The sequence below is a fragment of the Vicugna pacos genome, chromosome 9 (assembly GCF_048564905.1).
Source record: "Vicugna pacos chromosome 9, VicPac4, whole genome shotgun sequence".
NCBI classification, from domain to species: Eukaryota; Metazoa; Chordata; class Mammalia; order Artiodactyla; family Camelidae; genus Vicugna; species Vicugna pacos.
The window spans coordinates 5,853,346-5,871,179 of NC_132995.1; the positions used below are offsets into that span (position 1 = coordinate 5,853,346).

Sequence of the window (17,834 nt, forward strand, 5' to 3'; positions counted from 1 at the left end):
AGGGGCGGGCCCTCCAGAAAAGCCCCGCCCACACAAGAGCAGCAGGGGCCAATCGGTGCCCGCTGCGACAAGGTACGGCCCCGCCTACGGGGGACGCGCCCGCCAATCAAGAGCAGCGGCTGGCGGGCGGGGCCAATTAGAAGTTGCCGGAGTGTGCCAGCCGTGGGAAAAGAACGGCGCCGGAGCGTGGAGCTAGGCGGCGCGGTCGTAGGCGGGACTCGAGACCTGAGGGGCACCAGGTGCGACCAATGGCGAGGCTCGGGGGGCAGCCGGGGGCGGGAAGCCCAGGAGACCCGGGTGAATGGGCGGCTTTGTGTGCGAGGCATGAATGAGGGCCTTTGTGAGGGCCGGCGTGGGGGGGCGGCTGGAGGCCGGAATGCCTGGGTCCCCCGGGAGCCGGCGGGCATGAGAGAAGGGAGAGAGAATTCACTTTTGTCGAACGCCGACCGTGTACCAGGCACTCTCCCGGGCTCTCACCCATCTGGAGGTATGGTCATTACCGTCAGTAATAATAATGATCATGTACGCCAGGAGCTGTGCTAAGTGCTTTCTTTACCCGCATGATCTTACTTAATGCTTACAACTACCGCTTGGAATTGGTGCTGTTAAGATCTGTATCTTCCAGATGAGGTAAATCGAAGCTTTGAAAGACGGTGTTTAATTGCCGAAAATCATAGAGCTGGCAAGTTGCAGAGCGAGGACACTCAAGCCCGCCAAATGTCTCCAGAACTTGTGCTCTTAACCACCACGCTCCACCCAGATGTTGGTTAATGCTTCCCAAATTACAGATGGGAAAACCGAGGCTCAGGCGAGGTAGGCAACTTCCCAAGGTCACAAGGTGAAGGCTCCACTGAACCCTGAGGTGGTGCCCACGCCAGCAGCTAGCGTGTTGCTGATGAGCCCTGCACTACTGGTCCCATTTTACAAGCGTCTGCTGAGTCTCCAGGCAGGGTGAGCAGCTGGGGGTGGGGGTGAGAGCGGGAATGGGGTGGGGTGGCAATGGGGCTGCTCAGGACTCAAGTCCCAGCCAGCCTGCCAACTGACTCTGCTGTTCAACTGCTGTGTGGGCTTGAGCCCATTGCTGGCCTTTTTTGAGGTTCCATTTATTTCCGCATCTGTAAAATGGGGGTGATGGTCTCTCTGCCTCCACCTTCATCTCCCCTCTCTGCCCTCCCCACCCCCCAGTCTACTGACAATGGGATTCTGTCATATTCTATTCAGATTGTGCCCCTTCCTCTCATGGCTCCTTCTCAGAGTAAAAGCCAAAGTCCTCACCATGGCCCATGTGGCCCTGCATGATGTGGTCCCTGGGGGCCCATGTGATATCATCTCCCCTTCACTTGTCTCCAGCAACACCAAACTCTTGCCTGTCCATCAATTCCCCAAACACTCCCCAGGCATAATCCTGCCTCGGGGACTTTGCATTTGCTGTTCCTTCCACCAGGAATGCTCTTCCTACAGGTTTTGCATGGCTGCCTCCCTCTCACATCATCAGGTCAGCTCCAATGTCACCTCCTCCAGGAAAACTTTACTAAGCATTCTATATAAAACATTTCCCCTCATCACTCTCTCCTCTTGACTTTGGGTTGTTTTTTTCCTCTTAGCACTAGTACTTTTTTTTTTTTCCGCTTGTTTACCTGTTTATCTTCTATCTCTCCACTAGAATGTAAGTCCCCTGAGGGCAAGAATCTTTGTTTTGCTCCAACCTGGATCCTCAGGGCCTGACACACAATAGGCACTCAATAAATGTTGAATCAGTAGTAACAAGTCCTTATATTGTGTGAATTAAAAGAGTTAATACATGCAAAGAACTTAAAGTGTTCCTGGCATCAGGAAAAGACTATATAAACAAATTTGGATGATTATTACTGTTGTTATTTATTGCTCTACAAACAGTCTTCTGATTGCATTCGGAAAGGAACAAGAGAGAGAGGACATCTGGAACAAGGAAAGAAGCCAGAGAGAGGGAAAAGTTGAGAGGAAAGGCATGGAGAATGATGAGACAGAAGATGAGAGCTGGAGTTGGACCAAGGGCATACACAGGTGAGGGCATCCAACCCCCAACGCATGTGGTCAGCAATTGCAAAGGTGAGTCCTTGTAGGCAAGAAGCTTTGAGATTGTCATGGCCACTGCCCATTTCTTTATGGACAGAGAAACTGAATTCCAAGGTGGGGACAACCTTTCCAAGGGCATCCTCAGTGATGCTCACATGTATGAGGCCTGACTGTGTGCTGGGAACATGACCATCATCATCTCAATGCATAGGACTCATGCCAGTCCTGTGTTGGCACTGTCATTACCCCTTCACAGGCCCGCAATGTGCCCAGGGTCTCCTGGCTGCTCCTGGAGGCAGATCTGGGCTCAGACTGTAGTAGGGCAGACTCCTGAGTCTTTGCTCTTCACCAAGACAGAGAGAAGAGCATCTGCTACTCTGGCTAGAGTGTCCACCATGGAAGCCTCCTGCCATGAGGATAACAGGAGGTGCTGTTGATTGAGTGTGTATTGTGTGCTGGACATTGTGCCCATTGTATGTATTAATTCAACAGATTCTCTCAACAATCCTATGAGATTGATACTTTTATTATCTGCATTTAATGTATAGAAAACTGAGGCTCAGATAGATGGAAATCCCATGTACCCCAGGGAAGAGTGTGGATGGGAACTCAGACATTTAAACAGAAATGAAGACTCTGGCATGCACTTTCTAACTGTATTCTGCCTGATAACTGGTAATGTCATCAACACCCTCCTGGATTAAATCTGCCTGGCAAATAGCAATGTCATCATTCCCACCAGGGGTCTAAACTGGAGATGTCATTAATTCTGCTTGATCTATAGGGTAATTGATAACATCACCAAATGATAGCATTTAACTTCTTTTTGCTGGGTGTGTTCTGTGAGCTGGATGCCTGTGCTAAGCACTTTAATAGTTGCTGATATCTGTTGAGTGTTTACTGTGTGCCAGTCACAGTTCTAAGCTCTTTCTATGTATTAAATCTCATAATCCTCCCAATAACTCTAAGTGGTAGGTACTAGTGTCACACCCATTTTATAGGAGAGGACATTAAGGGACAGCTGCCCAAGACTGCACAGCTAGAAAGCATGAGAGCCTAGATTTGGACCCAAGTAGCCTGGCCCCAGAGCTTGGGTTGTGGATGACTATAGGAAACTACCAGAGTGTGGCTGAGATCTAGGAATCCAAGTGAGAAGGAGGCGTTCTAATGCCTCAGAGTCCTCCATCTGGCCTCCATCCAAGTCTGCCAGAGAGGGTCCTCAGGATAAAGCTTCAAACTCATTCTCTTGACGGTCAAGACATCCCCACCATGTACCCATCTCTTCACCCCAGGTGCTGGAATTGTCTCCATTAAATTGTGAGTCCCAGGCTGCCAGGGACCTGGTCTGATTCCTCTGTAGGTTCCGAGGGTGCAGGATAAACCACAGTAGAGAGGGAACTTGGAAAAGGGATGGATGGAATACTGGGATGGGTGTGTGTCAGGGGTAAAGGGAATAGGGGTGTGGGAATTAGGGGAACAGTTTCCATGCCTGGCAGGGGTTAAGTGGCCCCAAGTCTTAATAGAGGGAAAGAAAGGGACAAAGAGCCTGCTAAGTCTCTCTGAGAGTCCTGACTGTATTCCTGCCTGGGCATTTCCTCTGTGGTAAAGATTTGAATAGTTCCAGTATTTTATTTTTGGTCACTGGGCTGTTGTTTTCCTGCATGTGACTCGAAGCTGGAACTGGCTCGGAGACAACAGCAAGCTGGCAGCCTCGTGTGGGTCACAGATGAGTGACGGGCTCAGTTATGTGACAACAAATATTTATTGAGTGCCTACTACGGGCCAGGCCTTGTTCTAGACCAGGGGTCAACAGAATTTTTCTGGAAAAGGCCAAACAGTAAATATTTTCAGCTTTGAGGGCCAGATGGTCTCTGCCGTAACTACTCCTCTTGGACTTGTGGCGGGAAAGTAGCCACAGATAATATGTAAATGAATGGGTGTTCATTTGTTTCAATAAAACTTTACTTATACAAACAGGAAGCCGGAGGGTTTAGCCTGAAAATGGTAGTTTGCAGACCCCTGTTCTGGGAGCCAAGGAGATGGAGGAAACAAAGACATAGTCCCAGCCTTCATAGAACTCAGATATTAATCTACTCCTATATGTCAGGCAGAGGAGACCTGTTCATACCTAAATTAGACCTTGTCCCTCCTCTGTTCAGGGTCCACCTCTGGCTCCAGTCTCAGAGTTAAAGCAAGGTACACATCAGGGCCCAGAGGCCCTACACTGTCTGGTCCCATTTGTCCCCTCTCTACCTCTCCCCTTAGATTACTTTGCTCCAGCCATGCTGGCCTCCTCAGTGCTTCTCAAACACCCCAGGCTCAGCCCTGCCACAGGACCTTTGCACATGCAATTCTCTTCTCTACTGGAATGCACTTCCCTTACAAAACCACTTGGCTCCCTCATCTCGTTCCAGTCTTTTCTCAAATACCACCTCCTCCGCGAGGGCTTATCTGAGCAATCTCTCCCCTGGACTCCTGATACTCCTCACCTATTCTGCGTTTTCTTTTATACCACAACAGTTAGCATTCTTCAACCTGCCAGTAATTTACTTGTTACACTTATTATTTATTTTTTTAATTTTTTTAAAACAACTCATATTTTTAAAAAATTATTTTTGGGAGGGGTGGGAGGTAGTTAGTTTTCTTTCTTTCTTTATCTTTAGAGGAGGCACTGAGAATTGAACCCAGGATCTCATGCATGCTAAGCTTGTATTCTACCACTTGAGCTATACCCTCCCTCCATATCCTTATTGTTTATTGGCTGACTAGAATGTCAGCTCTGCTTAAGTGGGGATTTTTGTCTGTCTTGTTCCCTGCTGTGTTCCCAGTGCATAGCCAGTAGATTCTCCACACATACTTGCCAAATGCATGAATGCTTTCTAGTGATGGACACAGACACCAAACAAGCGAAAAAATAATTACAGAGCACATCGGCAAGTTGAAGAAAGTGCTGCAAAGAAAAGCAAAAGAGGGTAAGACAGGGAAAGGCCTAGAGTGTTATTTTAGAGAGGGGATCAGGGAAGGCTCCCTGGAGTGGAATGATCCTGTGACAGTGGATACTGACAAATTCATGAATAGATGGATGTGTAACTGAATCACTAAATGGATGAATGAGGGAAGAGATGATTGTTTGAATGGATGGGTTAATAAATGAATGAATGGAGGATATACACAATGAATAAATAAATAAGTGGGCAAATGGATGGAAGAATCGATTAACGTATCAATGGGTGAACAGATGGATGAATGGACAGAAGGATGGACAGACAAATGGATGGGTGGGTGGATGGAGGAATAGATAAATGGTCTTTCATGCCTCCATACCTTTGCACATGTTGTGCCTTCTGCTTGTTACTCCCTCTCTCCATCTCTTCATCCCAGGAAACTTCAGGTCAACTTCTCAAAGTCCTCTCTGTACTCAGAGTGTATAGAGGGCTTCCTGGTCTCACTCCACCCCACGCCCCACAACACTTTGCTCACTCTTCCTATTGATGCTCTGATCTGATCACTCTGGATTGGAATCTCCTGTCTGCTGGCACCTTTACAGACCAGCAACCTCTCTAGGGCTGGGCTGAATCTGAGTCATACCTGTATCCCCACATACCCATCACTGGGTTGGTACAGGGATGGGAGGGCCTCCAGAGATGTGTACTATGCATGTGGGTGAGAGCTGAAGCAGGTCTCAGAGCCTGAGATCCAGGAGGAAGATGTCTCTGACAGTATCACTGTCAGTGGCGGGGATTGGTCTATAGATTTGAGAGTGGGACTTGGGGATGTTGAGTGTCTCTGAGTGAATGGTCTGCAAGGGGGCAAGTCTGCCTCTCTTTCATCTTGTCTGGCCCTTAAAATCCCCAGACTCCTTGGTCAGGAGATCTCTCCATGCTGTGTGACTTTGGGCGAGCCTGTTCCCCTCTCTGGTCTTCAGTAAACAAAGGAGGGGAAACCAGACTAGTCATTTTGAGGCCCTTGTTCAGTGTTGACTTTCTAAGGGTCCATTACGCACTCTGTTCCTTCCTCTACTGTTCCCCTGATCACCCCAGATTGCATCCCTCTCTGCCTCCTCTACCAGCTTGGAGCCCCTAGAGGACAGGGCTTGAGTCTGACCCATTCCTGAGGCTGGTAGCTCCACAAAGGTCAGGATTGGACTCCTGCTGAGTCCCCTGGGTCTCCCAGCACAGGATCTGGAACACAGGATGCCTCATGGGAAGGATATTGACTAAGCAAATGAATGGACGTATGATTTTTGTCACCCAGAGAGCTCTTACTCATACTTCAAAACCCAATTCAAAAGTTCGCTCCTCTGAGAAGACTTCTCGGACTCCTCCTGGCTAGCCAGATAATAATTGTTAATATTTTGAACTGTGTTCTTCAAAAAATAAATTACTATGTAATTTTGTGGGTTTCCTGATCCATAGAAACTATAAGATGATAAACATGTGTTGTTTTAAGTCGCTAAATTTTTTCCCAGTATGCAGCAGTATAGAACTACCTCGGGTCTTAGGCTCAGAGAGGTAAAGCAGCTTGCCCCAGATCACACAACTAGAAAGTGACAGAGCTGGAGTTGGAACCCAGGCAGTCTGACTCCAGAGTCCATGCACTTAACCACTCTGCGGTGCTGCCCTTTAAACCCATTGTACTTGCTGGGACATTCTAGGCACCTCCAACTTTGCAAATGCTCACAGCGCTCTCCTCTGTCCACCTTATCTGCATAAGATGCATCTATTCCCATCACTGTCAGATCAGGGGCACCACTTCTAGGAGTTCCTGCTCCCACTCTGGGCTCCCTAACCCTGCCCCTCCTCTAACATACTCTGATCTCCCTGAATCATGTTGATCAGAGCCTGGCGCTGCCTTGCCCACCACACCGGAGGCTCTGGAAGGTGAGGACTTGGGTCTAATATAGCACCTTGTCCCAGCACTTTTCGACATGAGGCCAAGTTCACTGGAGTCTGCAGGAAATCATGGCTTATTGGTGATCGATCTGGCCCTTCACCTAGTGTTTTTCATCTTTGAAAGAGGGTGCTAATTATAGCTGCCCTTTCTTGGGAGTTCGTGTGTGCTGGCACCAGTTTAAATATTTTATACACGTGAACTCTTTCAGATCAGACATCAGCTGTATGAGGCAGGCACCATCACAGCCCTATATCCCAGATGGAGAAATCTGTGGCTGGGAAAATTTAAAGTGTCACCCCAGGTCACACAGCTAGGAAGTGGCAGGGTGGGACTCCAACTTGGGGAACCTCTCATCCACTGATGCTCTGTTCCTGAATGAACCCCCAGAAGGGCCCATCAGGGGTTACCTTGGGGTCTGTAGTCCCCAGTCTTCACTTGGACACCTCTCACAAAACGTGGGTTCCTGGACCCCACCTTAGAGGCAACATTTAAGTAGACCTGGGTGGGGCCCAGGAATCTGCATTTCTCCAAGTTCCCAGGTGATCTCAGGGTTTTGGGTCATTCTTGAATGGAAACACTTGACATCATCCTCAATTTCTACTTTCTCTCACCTCCTGCATCCAGTCCGTCAGCAAATACGATCAACTTGACCTTCAAAAAGTATCCAGCATCTGACCCCTTGTTAACGTGACCACTGCAACCACTCTGGTTGAATCTTCCAATCATCTCCTGCTTGGACCATTGCTGTCACCTCCTCTCTGGTCTCTCTGTTTCTTCTCTTTGCCTCCCTCAGTCTGTTCCCCAAGTTAGCTCAGGTCCCTTCTCTGTTCAGGGCCTTCCTGTGGTTCCCATCTCACTCAGAATAAAAACAAAGTCCTCACCAAGACAAGACCTGGCAGGACACGGCCCCTTTTTTCCCCTCTTTGACCTCATCTGCCACTCTCTCCTTCTCACTCTGCTCTATCCATACCGCCCTCCTCGCTGTTCCTTGAACACACCCATGCTCCCACCTCAGGATCTTTGCACAGGCTGTACTTTCTGCCTGGAAAGCTCTCTCCCAGATATCACCATGACTCCCTCCCCACTTTCCCTGGGGCTTTTGCTTAAATGTCACCTTGGTGATGAACCTCCTCTGTCCACTCTGTTTTTTTTTTGTTTTTTTTTTTTACATTTTTATTGATTCATAATCATTTTACAGTGTTGTGTCAAATTCCAGTGTTCAGTTCCACTCTGTTTAATATCACCACCAGCCCCCAGGCACCCTTGACCCCTTTCACCTGCTCTCCTGTTTCTGTTTTCCCATTGCACTTTTGACTTTCCAACATATTATATCATTTCCTTATTTACTGTTTTTTATTGTCTGTCCCTCTTTGATCACAGGATATTCAGCCATGTAGAGGATAGGGACGGGTCTTTATTTACTGCTCTGTCCCTGGCACTTAGGATAGTTCCTTGCACACAGTCAGTGCCCCATGAATATCTGTTGCCTGAGTTAAATAAATCCTTTAAGAAATTCTGCTTGAGCTGGTAGGATGACAGGGAACTTTTAGTTCCTTGTTATTTTTACATGCTGCTGGCATTTTCTAAAATGACAACTGTTACCTTATAATCAGGAAGGGAGACAGGCCACCAAGCTACTTTTAAAACATTCTTTCCTTTCAAATTAAAATTTTTTCATTACGCAAGGTGGAAAAAATTCAAATAAGAGGGCAATATTTCCCTTGACCAGCACCTTCCTTCTCACTTTCCCTTCCACACGTAACCCTGACAATATTTTGGTGATGATTCTTCCAAAAACATGTGCTATTTATTTACATCAGGGATCTACTGACTGTGTTTGTAAATAAAGTTTTATTGGCACACATTGTTTTACGCATTGTCTATGGCTGCAAGGACAGAGTTGAGGTGTGACAGAGACCATGTGATGGTCAAAGCTGAAAACATTTGCTCTTGAGACTTTCCAGAAAAAAAGCTTTGCCAACCTCTGATTTATATACAGAAATAAGTAACAAAGAAATATTCCCTCTGATTTCTTGTGTTCAGGAAGTGGGATTATATTTGGTATATTGAACTGTGACTTACTTTTCATGCTTAGCAATATGTCTTGGAGAAATTTTTATGCTCCTACATTTAAATCCACTTCATCTTTTTCACACCTGCATAGTATTCCAGAGTCACAGTCTCATTCCTGTGACCACTCTCCAATTTATGGAGCCTTCAGTGGGTTTCCAGTTTTCATCTTTACAAATGAAAATCCAGTGGGCATCCTTCTTCCTACTTCCTTATGAACGTGTAAGGATATTGCTGGATCAAAGAGTATAAAACAGTTAAGATTTGAATAGATGGTATCAAACTGCCATCCACAACAATACTATTTTCCTTTTTAGGAAAGAAAATGAAAAAGAAACCAATCCAGTCAAGTATTTACTACCCAGCTGTTCTGTGAAGGGTTCCACTCCTTGGGGAGGTTCTCCTATAATTTCCTGACCTCAGGACACACCAGAAACTTTCTCAGCCCTTTGTGCCAGCTGCTCCCTTCCCCATCCTTCTCTGCCAGGTAAAAGACTGCAAGGAGCTCAAGATCCACCTTAGGTGACTGGAAAGAATTTTGTAACATTAACTATGTGCGTATCCTGTGTCCCAGCAACCTTGTATCTTAGTAGGTACCCACAGGAAGGCGTGCACAAGTGACATAAGGGGACATGTCCAAAGATGCCCAAGGTAGCATTGTGGGTGGAAATGAGGACACAGAGACAGTCATGGGGTCTGTTACTTTAGGGGTAGATTCCCCCATGATATTCTAGAAACAATAAGTCAAAGTTATGTATGGAAACACAGAGAGATCCCCAAAATACAATGCTGAGTGGAAAACATAAACAAAATCGGATCCACCGCACACTTTAAAAGATAAAAATTGATCTTTCATATCAGATTAGAAGATAGGGTTACTCAAAGCAATGCTGCCTAGTCAGCGAGTGTTTCACACTCAAGGATGCCTGAATGTTAACTGTGTTGGGTTTGTCCAAGGGATACAGGGGAGGAAGCAAGAGTGGGCCAGAGAATTAAAGGGAAAAAAGCAAAAAGAAAGAAAAATAGAGTCTGGACAAATGATAGAGAGGCAAGAACTGGAAATATGAGGCGACTCTATGCATTTAACTCCACACCCTGCAAAGGGTCCATCTTAAGGGGTCATCTCTTCTGGGATGTCTTTCCCAACCCTCTCTGCCTTCCTCAGCCAGAATCGGTCACTCCCTCCCCTCAGTTCCCACCAATGCCTTCTGCTACCACCATTAAAGCACAGATTCACTGGATTGAGACTGTTCATCCTTCTCTCCCCAACCAAAGCTGGAGAATTTTGAGGATGGAGAACCAAGTCTGTGCCTCAATTTTCCTAATCTTTAGAAGGGGGATAATGGTTAGAGTATCTACCACATACAGTTGCTCAGAGATTATATTGATTGATTCCCATCCTGCGCTTGGTGCGGTGATTTTGGCTTCTGGCAAGCACGCAATAAGTATCAGCAGCTGTTATTATCTTATTAATATCATTACTCTGATTGAGGCTGGCCTCAGGACATTGGGAAAGGCCTCATCTTTCAGGAAGCCTTCCAGGATTTCTATCAGGGAGCTCTGCTGGTACCTACGGCCCCACCCCAGGTGTGCATGCCGCCTGCTCACCTGATGGTCTCTGCTGCTGGACTGGGAACTTCTCAAGGGCAGGGACCAGGGTCGGTTTCCCTGGGGCTCTTCAGAGCCTGGCATAACGACCAGTGTCCCTTGGGCCTCTGGAACCGTCTGCCCACCTGAATGAAAGGCAGGCTGGGAAGGCAGATAAGGCAGGTGTATAATTAACGAATATATGGCAGGCTGTATATAATAGCCTGGTGACAGGGTAGAAACCATAGATGCCAAGAATCTCCATTCTGGTTTCGACCTGCCTCCTCCTTCCTTACCTACCACTCCCCGGCATCTTTCCTGCAGTCCAGCCTCCTGGGTGGCACCCCTGTCCCAGGACCCACCTCTGAGTCCCAGCCCGAGCCCAGGCAAGGCCCTCTCCTTGGAATATCCTTCTTTCCCTTCTTCGAGTCCCATCCTAGCTGGTGAAGCAGATGTGCACACCCAACACCCACACCTCACGCGCATGAGCCCACCTTCCCACACCAAGTGGTTCTTACCTGAGTCTCACATTCCTTCAGCATCTGATAAAACCTACAGACTCTCTCAGAATAGCTAAGTTGGGTTTATTGAGGTATGATTTAGCTACAAATGTGTAATCGTTTCAGAGATACGCATATAATTTTTCCAGATGAGGTAAAATTCACCCTTTCTAGTGTACGGTTCTGTGAGTTTTGACAAACACTGACTACTCTGTGACCATCACCACGATCAAGATACAGGGCAGGTCCATCTCCCCTGAAATTCCCTGGCCCCCTTTGTAGTTCCAGTTACCTGGGTCTACAGGCAACTCAACAATGTGTCCTAAAGATCTCTCTGCATCAGGACATTCACGTCTTTCTCATTAACAACAAAACCAAAAAAAAAAAAAAAAAAGGCAAAAAAAGGGCGGCACAGAGTTCCCTAACAAAAACACATCACAGTTTATTTTAGACAATCCCCAGCTGATGGGGTTGATGGACATTTAGGTTGATAGACCTCCTTAGATTGTTCCAGTGATTTGCTGTTATAGACAAAGAAGTGGGGGAGGGGAGGAACCTGCATGTTCTCATATATGCCTTCTTGTGAACACAGATCAATTGTCTCTCTCTGGGGTGGATGCTAGTAAGTGTACTGCTGGATCATAGAGCATTTTCCCTAATATTTTATTGTGAAATACTTCAAGCATATAAAAACATTGAAAAACAAGTGTGCAATGAACACCCAGTAACACTGGTTAGATCCTACAGTTGTTACCATTTTACTATATTTGCTTTGTTGCAAATATATCCATTTTTCCTTCCCTCTGTCTCAGTGGTTCTGAACCAGGAACAAAATTTCCCCCTGGGGAACATTTGCCAATGTCTGGAAGCTTTTTTTTTTTAATTGTCACAACCTGTGTGTGTGGGAGAAACGCTGATCAGGACAACCTACAGGACAGTCCCCAACAACAAAGCATTCTCTGGTCCCCAGTGTTAATGACACTTGAGTTGAGAAATGCTGCAGTCTGTTCATTCATTAAAATGATTTGCAGACATCAGTGCACTTCATCCTAAACACTCCATCACACAGATTACCAGCTAGAGTTTGTCACTTCTCTCCTCGTTCTTTCTTTGAGGTAAAATTTATACACAGTGAAATGCACAATTCCTAAGTACACCATTTGATGCACTCTGACAAATATATACCCAACTATAAAAATACAGAGAACATTTCCACGCCCTAGAAAGTTACCGCCTGCTCCTTCCCTGTCAATCCCTGCCTCCGCCTCGCCCCCTCACCCCACCCCCGGGCAACTACTGTTCTGATTTTTATCACCATGATGCATTTTTGTCTGTTCTAGACCTTTTTATAAACAGAATCCTACAGTTGGTGATATCTTGTGCCTGGTTTCCTTCACTCCACATAAGGCTTTTGATATCCATCCATGTTGTTGTATGAATCTGTCGTTTCTTTCTTTCTTTCTTTCTTTCTTTTTTCATCACTCTGTGGTATCCCGTTGTATGGATATACTCGTTTGTTAATCCATTCTCCTGTCGATGAACAGCCAGCATATTTCCAGGGTTATTTGGGGCTATTACGAATAACAGTGCTATCAGTATTCTTCTACCAGTCTTTTCTGTGGGTCCATGTTTTTATTTCTCTTGAGTGGAATTTCCTAGTCACAGAGTAGATGTGAGTTTAATATCTAAGAAAATGCCACACCTTTTCCGGAGGTGGCTGTATTAGCAAACTATTGCTGCTGTAACAAATTGACACTATCTTTGTGACTTCAAATAGCACAAATTTCTTATCTTATACTTCTGTTGTTAGATGTCTAAAATGCGTCTTCAGGGCTAAAATCAAGGTTTCAGCAGAACTGTGTTTCTTTCAGAGGCTCTAAGGGAGAATTTGTCTCCATCCCTTAGGCTGAGTTTTAGGACCACACCTCCCCACATGGTGGCCACAAGTCACAGGAGTCCACTGACATTTACATTAGCTTTATTTATTTAGAATTAGTTTGTGGTTTTTGAATAGAGTTACTGGGGATTGAACCTTGGACCTCGTGCATGCTAAGCTCAACCACTTGAGCTTTACCTCCCCCCTCATTTACGTTTAAATTAGTTAAAATTGAATAAGATTGAAAATTCAGTTCCTTAGTCTCACTAGCCATATTTCCAATGCTTGATGACCCCACGAGGCTCATGGCTACCATGTTGGCAGCACAGATAAGCAACATTTCTCTCATCATAGAAAGTTCTTGATGTATCTACAGGGAACACAACCTGTCTCTTGCAGAGTTGACTGCCTTTCTTAAGATTACACAAATGTGTTATTATACCAGACAACTACCTTCCCACTGAGGGGAGAGGAAAAGCAGAAATAAAGAAGAGGCGAGAATGAGAAAAAAAAAAATCCAACCATAATAGTAATTGTCTGGCACTTTGTAAGTACTCATTACGTTAAAACACACACACACACACACACACACATAACTACCATCTAATGAGTATTTACTGGGCGCCAGGTCCTTTCTTGACTACATTATCTGACATGTGTTTATTCCCAGAGAAATAGAAGGAGGAGCAAGAGACAGACACTCCAGCCAAGCCCTTTCTTTTCCAAATAGCAGAGGGATTAACCTTTTAAGCTCCACACACCTCTGAAGGCCAGCCATCCTGGAAGGAAATCTCTATTAAATGTGCCGTGCACTTATCCTAATACAGGGCTCATTATCTTTCCTGCCAAACCTGCTCTGATACCTGTATTTTCTCTCTCGGTAAGCAGCCTCTCCATCGATCCAGTTATCCAGGTTACGTAACAGGGGCACCATCACTGTGGCCCTCTCCTCCTTGCCTGTCCCCCACAGCTGGGGCCTCTTGCCCCACCTGCCCCATCACTGCCCAAGCCCTTCTCTCCATCCCCATGGCCACAGCCTCAACTCAGGCCCTTACCCCAACCTCCTCCCAGGCCTCCAGGTTTCCCCTGTGGCCCGTCCCCCATATGGTCCCAAGTCTTCCTATACCCAGAGCTTCCCCCCTGCTCACGGTCCTCACATGGCTCCCCAGTGCTTCTAGGACAACACCCCAGCCCTTCAATTTGCCATTGGAAGTGCTCTCTTTCATCTCTGCACAAGCACTGCCTCCTTTACCCAGAATTCCCTCCACTTCTCTCTCTGGTGAGCTCTTATTTATCCTTCAACACCCAACTCAAATATCCCCTCTTCCAGGAAGCCTGGGTGGCTTAAACAATAGGTATATCATCCCAGTGTTCTGGAATCTAGAAATTCAAAATCAAGGTGTAGGTTGAGTTGGCTCCTTTTGAGGACTGTGAGGCTTGTAGCCTCAAGCGCTCCTTGTCTTGCAGATGATGTTCTCCACGTCTTCACATCATCTTTCCTCTGCGTGTGTTGGCGTCCAAGTTTCCCCTTTTTATAAGGACATCAGTCCTATTGGATTAGGGTCCAGCCTAATGAACACATCTTAACCTGACCATCTGCAAAGACCCTATTTCCAAATAAGGTCACCTTCCCAGGTCCTTGGGGTCAGGAAGCCAACATCTTTGGTTGGTTGGGGGCGGGGGGCATAATTTAACCTGTCAGGGATCAACTCAAGTCCTAATTCCTCCCTAAAGTGTTCCTTCATTGCCCAATCCTCAGCAGTCTGTCTCCTAAATCTCCAGAGTCTCATCCTCCAGACCCGTTTCATGCAGATGTGTCTAGTTATTTTTGTCTGTGTTCTGGAACAGTCCTTTTAGGATGGGAACTCACCGAGGGCAGCATCCAGGCCTTCGACACCCTCTATGCGCCCACAGTGCATTGATACAAAGAAACTGCTCTACGTTTTAAGAATGAATGAATGAAGTAATTCCACCAACAGGTACTGAACACCTCCTAATGGCAAGTTCTGCGCTTGTCTCTGGTAATGCAGTAGTGGATGAGAGAGACAAATCTCCCGACTTTCAAGGATTTTACATCCCAGTGGGAACAGAATAAGTAAGATAAACACATCAGATAGTGATCCACACTGTACTTGTGTCCTGGGGATGCCATAAAAAAGGTATCTCAAACTAAGTGGCTTAGAACAACAGAAATCTACTGTCTTGTGGTTCTGGAGACCAGGATCCTGAGATCAAAGTGTCAGCAGGGCAATGCTCCCTCTGAAACCTGCTGGAAAGGATCCTTCGTTGCCTCCTCCTAGCCCCCGATGGCTGCCAGCAATCTTTGGCACTCCTTGGCTTGCAACTGTATCCCTCCAGCCTCAACTTCTGCTGTTACGTGGTCAACTTTTGCTGTATCCTTGTGCATCTCTGTGTCTTTCACATGGTGTTCTTTTAAGAAGGACACTCAATCACATTGGATTAGGGGCCCACCCTGCTCCGGAATGAGTTCATTTTAACTAATGACACCTGCAATGACCCTATTTCCAAATAAGGTCTCATTCTGAGGGATGGAGGCTAGGACTTTAACACGTCCTGGGGGAGCGTGGGGTGGATACAGTTCAACCCTTAAACACACGCTAGAGCGAAACACAGAGAAAGGGGACAGCAAATGGTGGGGTGAAGGGCTGCTCCCTCAGACTGAATGATCTGGGAAGGTGTCCCTGTCACTCGAGTCACAGCCTGAAGGAGAGGAGTTGACTGATGAGTAACAGATATACATTTCACCGCCTGATGTTTATGGCATTTCCCTTGGCAATTTGGAGGTGTTCAATGCGTTTTTTTTTTCCCTGCTCACTTCCTGGTTTGAAATGGGTGAGATTAAGAGGGAGCAGAACCACGGGGGTGTGGTTCCCGCAAGAATCTGAGAAGTTTTCCACCGTGTCAAATTCACTCCATCAGTTCTGAGAAGCCCCAGCAGCTGTGAGGCTGAGAAGCTGTCAGATCCTGACTCCAGCGAGAGGTCGGAGGGCCTCTGGTGAGTCCCAGCTGCTGCGTCCCGGCCAACGCCTCTGCCAGCTTATTTAGAATAACATGCTCACCAAAGAGTGATTTGCATCATAGGTGTACAGCTCAACGACGTACCACAAAGTGAAGCACGTCCAGGAAGCCAGACTGAGAAAGCAGAACAGCCCAGCACCCTGAAGCCCTCCTGGTGCCCCTTCCCTCAAGGGTTACCCTTAGGCTCACTTCTAACACTGTGAATCAGCTCTTCCTGTTCTTGAATTTCATATAAATGGAATCAGAAGCCCGCACTCCTTTCACTTAATGTATCCAGGTGCTACGTCAATTGTTTATTCTCACTGCTGCGTAATGGGTGTTGACAAACCAGATCTGGAGGCCAGATCTAGCCTGTTACCTGCAAATAAAATAAAATTTTATTGGACCACAACCACGCCCATGTGTTTAAAAAGTGCATTAAACACCTCCAACTTCTGTTGCCAGTAGACGCCCGCAGGCCGCCATGGCTGTGGCAGAGACCACACGTCCCCAAAAGCTGAAAATATTTACTATCTGGTCCTTAACAGAAAAAGTTTGTCAGCTCCTGCTGGACGACATTCCACTGTACAAACACAACACTGTGTATTTATCCATCTAACTGTCAATGGGTATTTGCGTCATTTCCAGTTCGGGGTATGACAGTAGGGCTGCTAAGAACATTCTAGTGCAAGGGATGTCAAACTTTTTCTAACCTTCTTATGATTAGATCAGTGATTTTCCACAGGGAGCAATTGTGTCACTTAGGGGACCCTTGACAATGTCTTGGGACCATTTTGATTGTTGCTAAGGACTGAATGTCTGTGTCCCCCCCACCCCAAGATTCATACATTGAAATTCTAATCCCCAGAATGATGGTATCAGGAAGTGGACAGTGATTAAGTCATGAAGATGGAGCCCTCAGGATTTCAATTAATGCCCTTATAAAAGAGCCCCCTACCCCCACACCATGTATAGATTCAACGAGAAGCCTGTGACCCTAAAGAAGGCCCTCACACGACCATCCTGGCACACTGAACTCCGACTTTCAGCCTCCAGAACCGTGAGAAATGAATGTCAGCTGTTTATAAGCTACCTGTCTACGGCATTTTGTTACAGCAGCTGAACAGACTAAGATGATTATCACGACAGGCCGGGAGTGCTGCTGGGTTGAGCCCAGGGATGCTGTTCAACATCCTACAGCGCATGGGACAGCCTCGCAACAAGGACTCATCAGCCCCAATGTCAGTAGCACGGAGGCTGAGAAACCCCGCCCTGGAGCCTCACTCCTTATTGCATGGATAACGTGCATGGATAATACAGTCTCCATGAAAGCGACAGCTACAAAGCCAGCCTGACAGGGGCACGGGTATCAAGTCAAAAACCATGAGCTGCTTTGCTGTCAGACCCGGGATTTTTTTTCCCCAAATGGTGATCAACTCCTGCTGACGTTCCTAGTACCATGGAGCGAAACCTCACAATTTACACGCCAGCCACACCCCGGAACAGTGGGTGTAAACTCAGACTGGGCAACGAGTATTTCATGTTTGTGTGTAAAACAGAGTTAAGTTCCAGGCTCAGATCATTATAAACAGGTTTTCCATCTGCCCACATTCTCTTCTCTTTCGCTCCCAAGAGGCTAATGCTCCCTGCCCAAGGCTACATAGCCAGGATTCTAACCCTCCACTCTTATCTTCAAAAAACAAATCTTGGTTACTCCATTCCTGCGTGTACTCATTTTTACATGCATTCCTCCATTCATCATTCATCCAATAAATACGTACTCTGGGCATCTACTGTGTGCTAGGCGCTGGGGGTACAGCCGTGAACAAAACAGA

The 17,834-nt window shown here is 46.6% G+C and overlaps 1 long non-coding RNA gene across 7 annotated transcripts; it reads left to right on the top strand.

Annotated features, from left to right (window-relative positions):
- On the top strand, positions 1 to 17,771 carry LOC107033930 (uncharacterized). Of its 7 annotated transcripts, none has more exons than XR_012076119.1 (5): positions 1 to 239; positions 626 to 951; positions 1,897 to 2,043; positions 2,413 to 8,082; positions 8,172 to 9,269. It is a non-coding gene; the product is annotated as an uncharacterized lncRNA (long non-coding RNA). The 7 variants fall into 7 exon arrangements; XR_012076120.1 differs by lacking the exons at positions 2,413 to 8,082; positions 8,172 to 9,269 and adding exons at positions 14,830 to 14,960; positions 16,868 to 17,771 and having other exon boundaries at positions 36 to 239; XR_012076118.1 differs by lacking the exons at positions 2,413 to 8,082; positions 8,172 to 9,269 and adding an exon at positions 16,868 to 17,771 and having other exon boundaries at positions 45 to 239; positions 1,897 to 2,088.
- Positions 17,772 to 17,834: the final 63 nt, after the last annotated feature.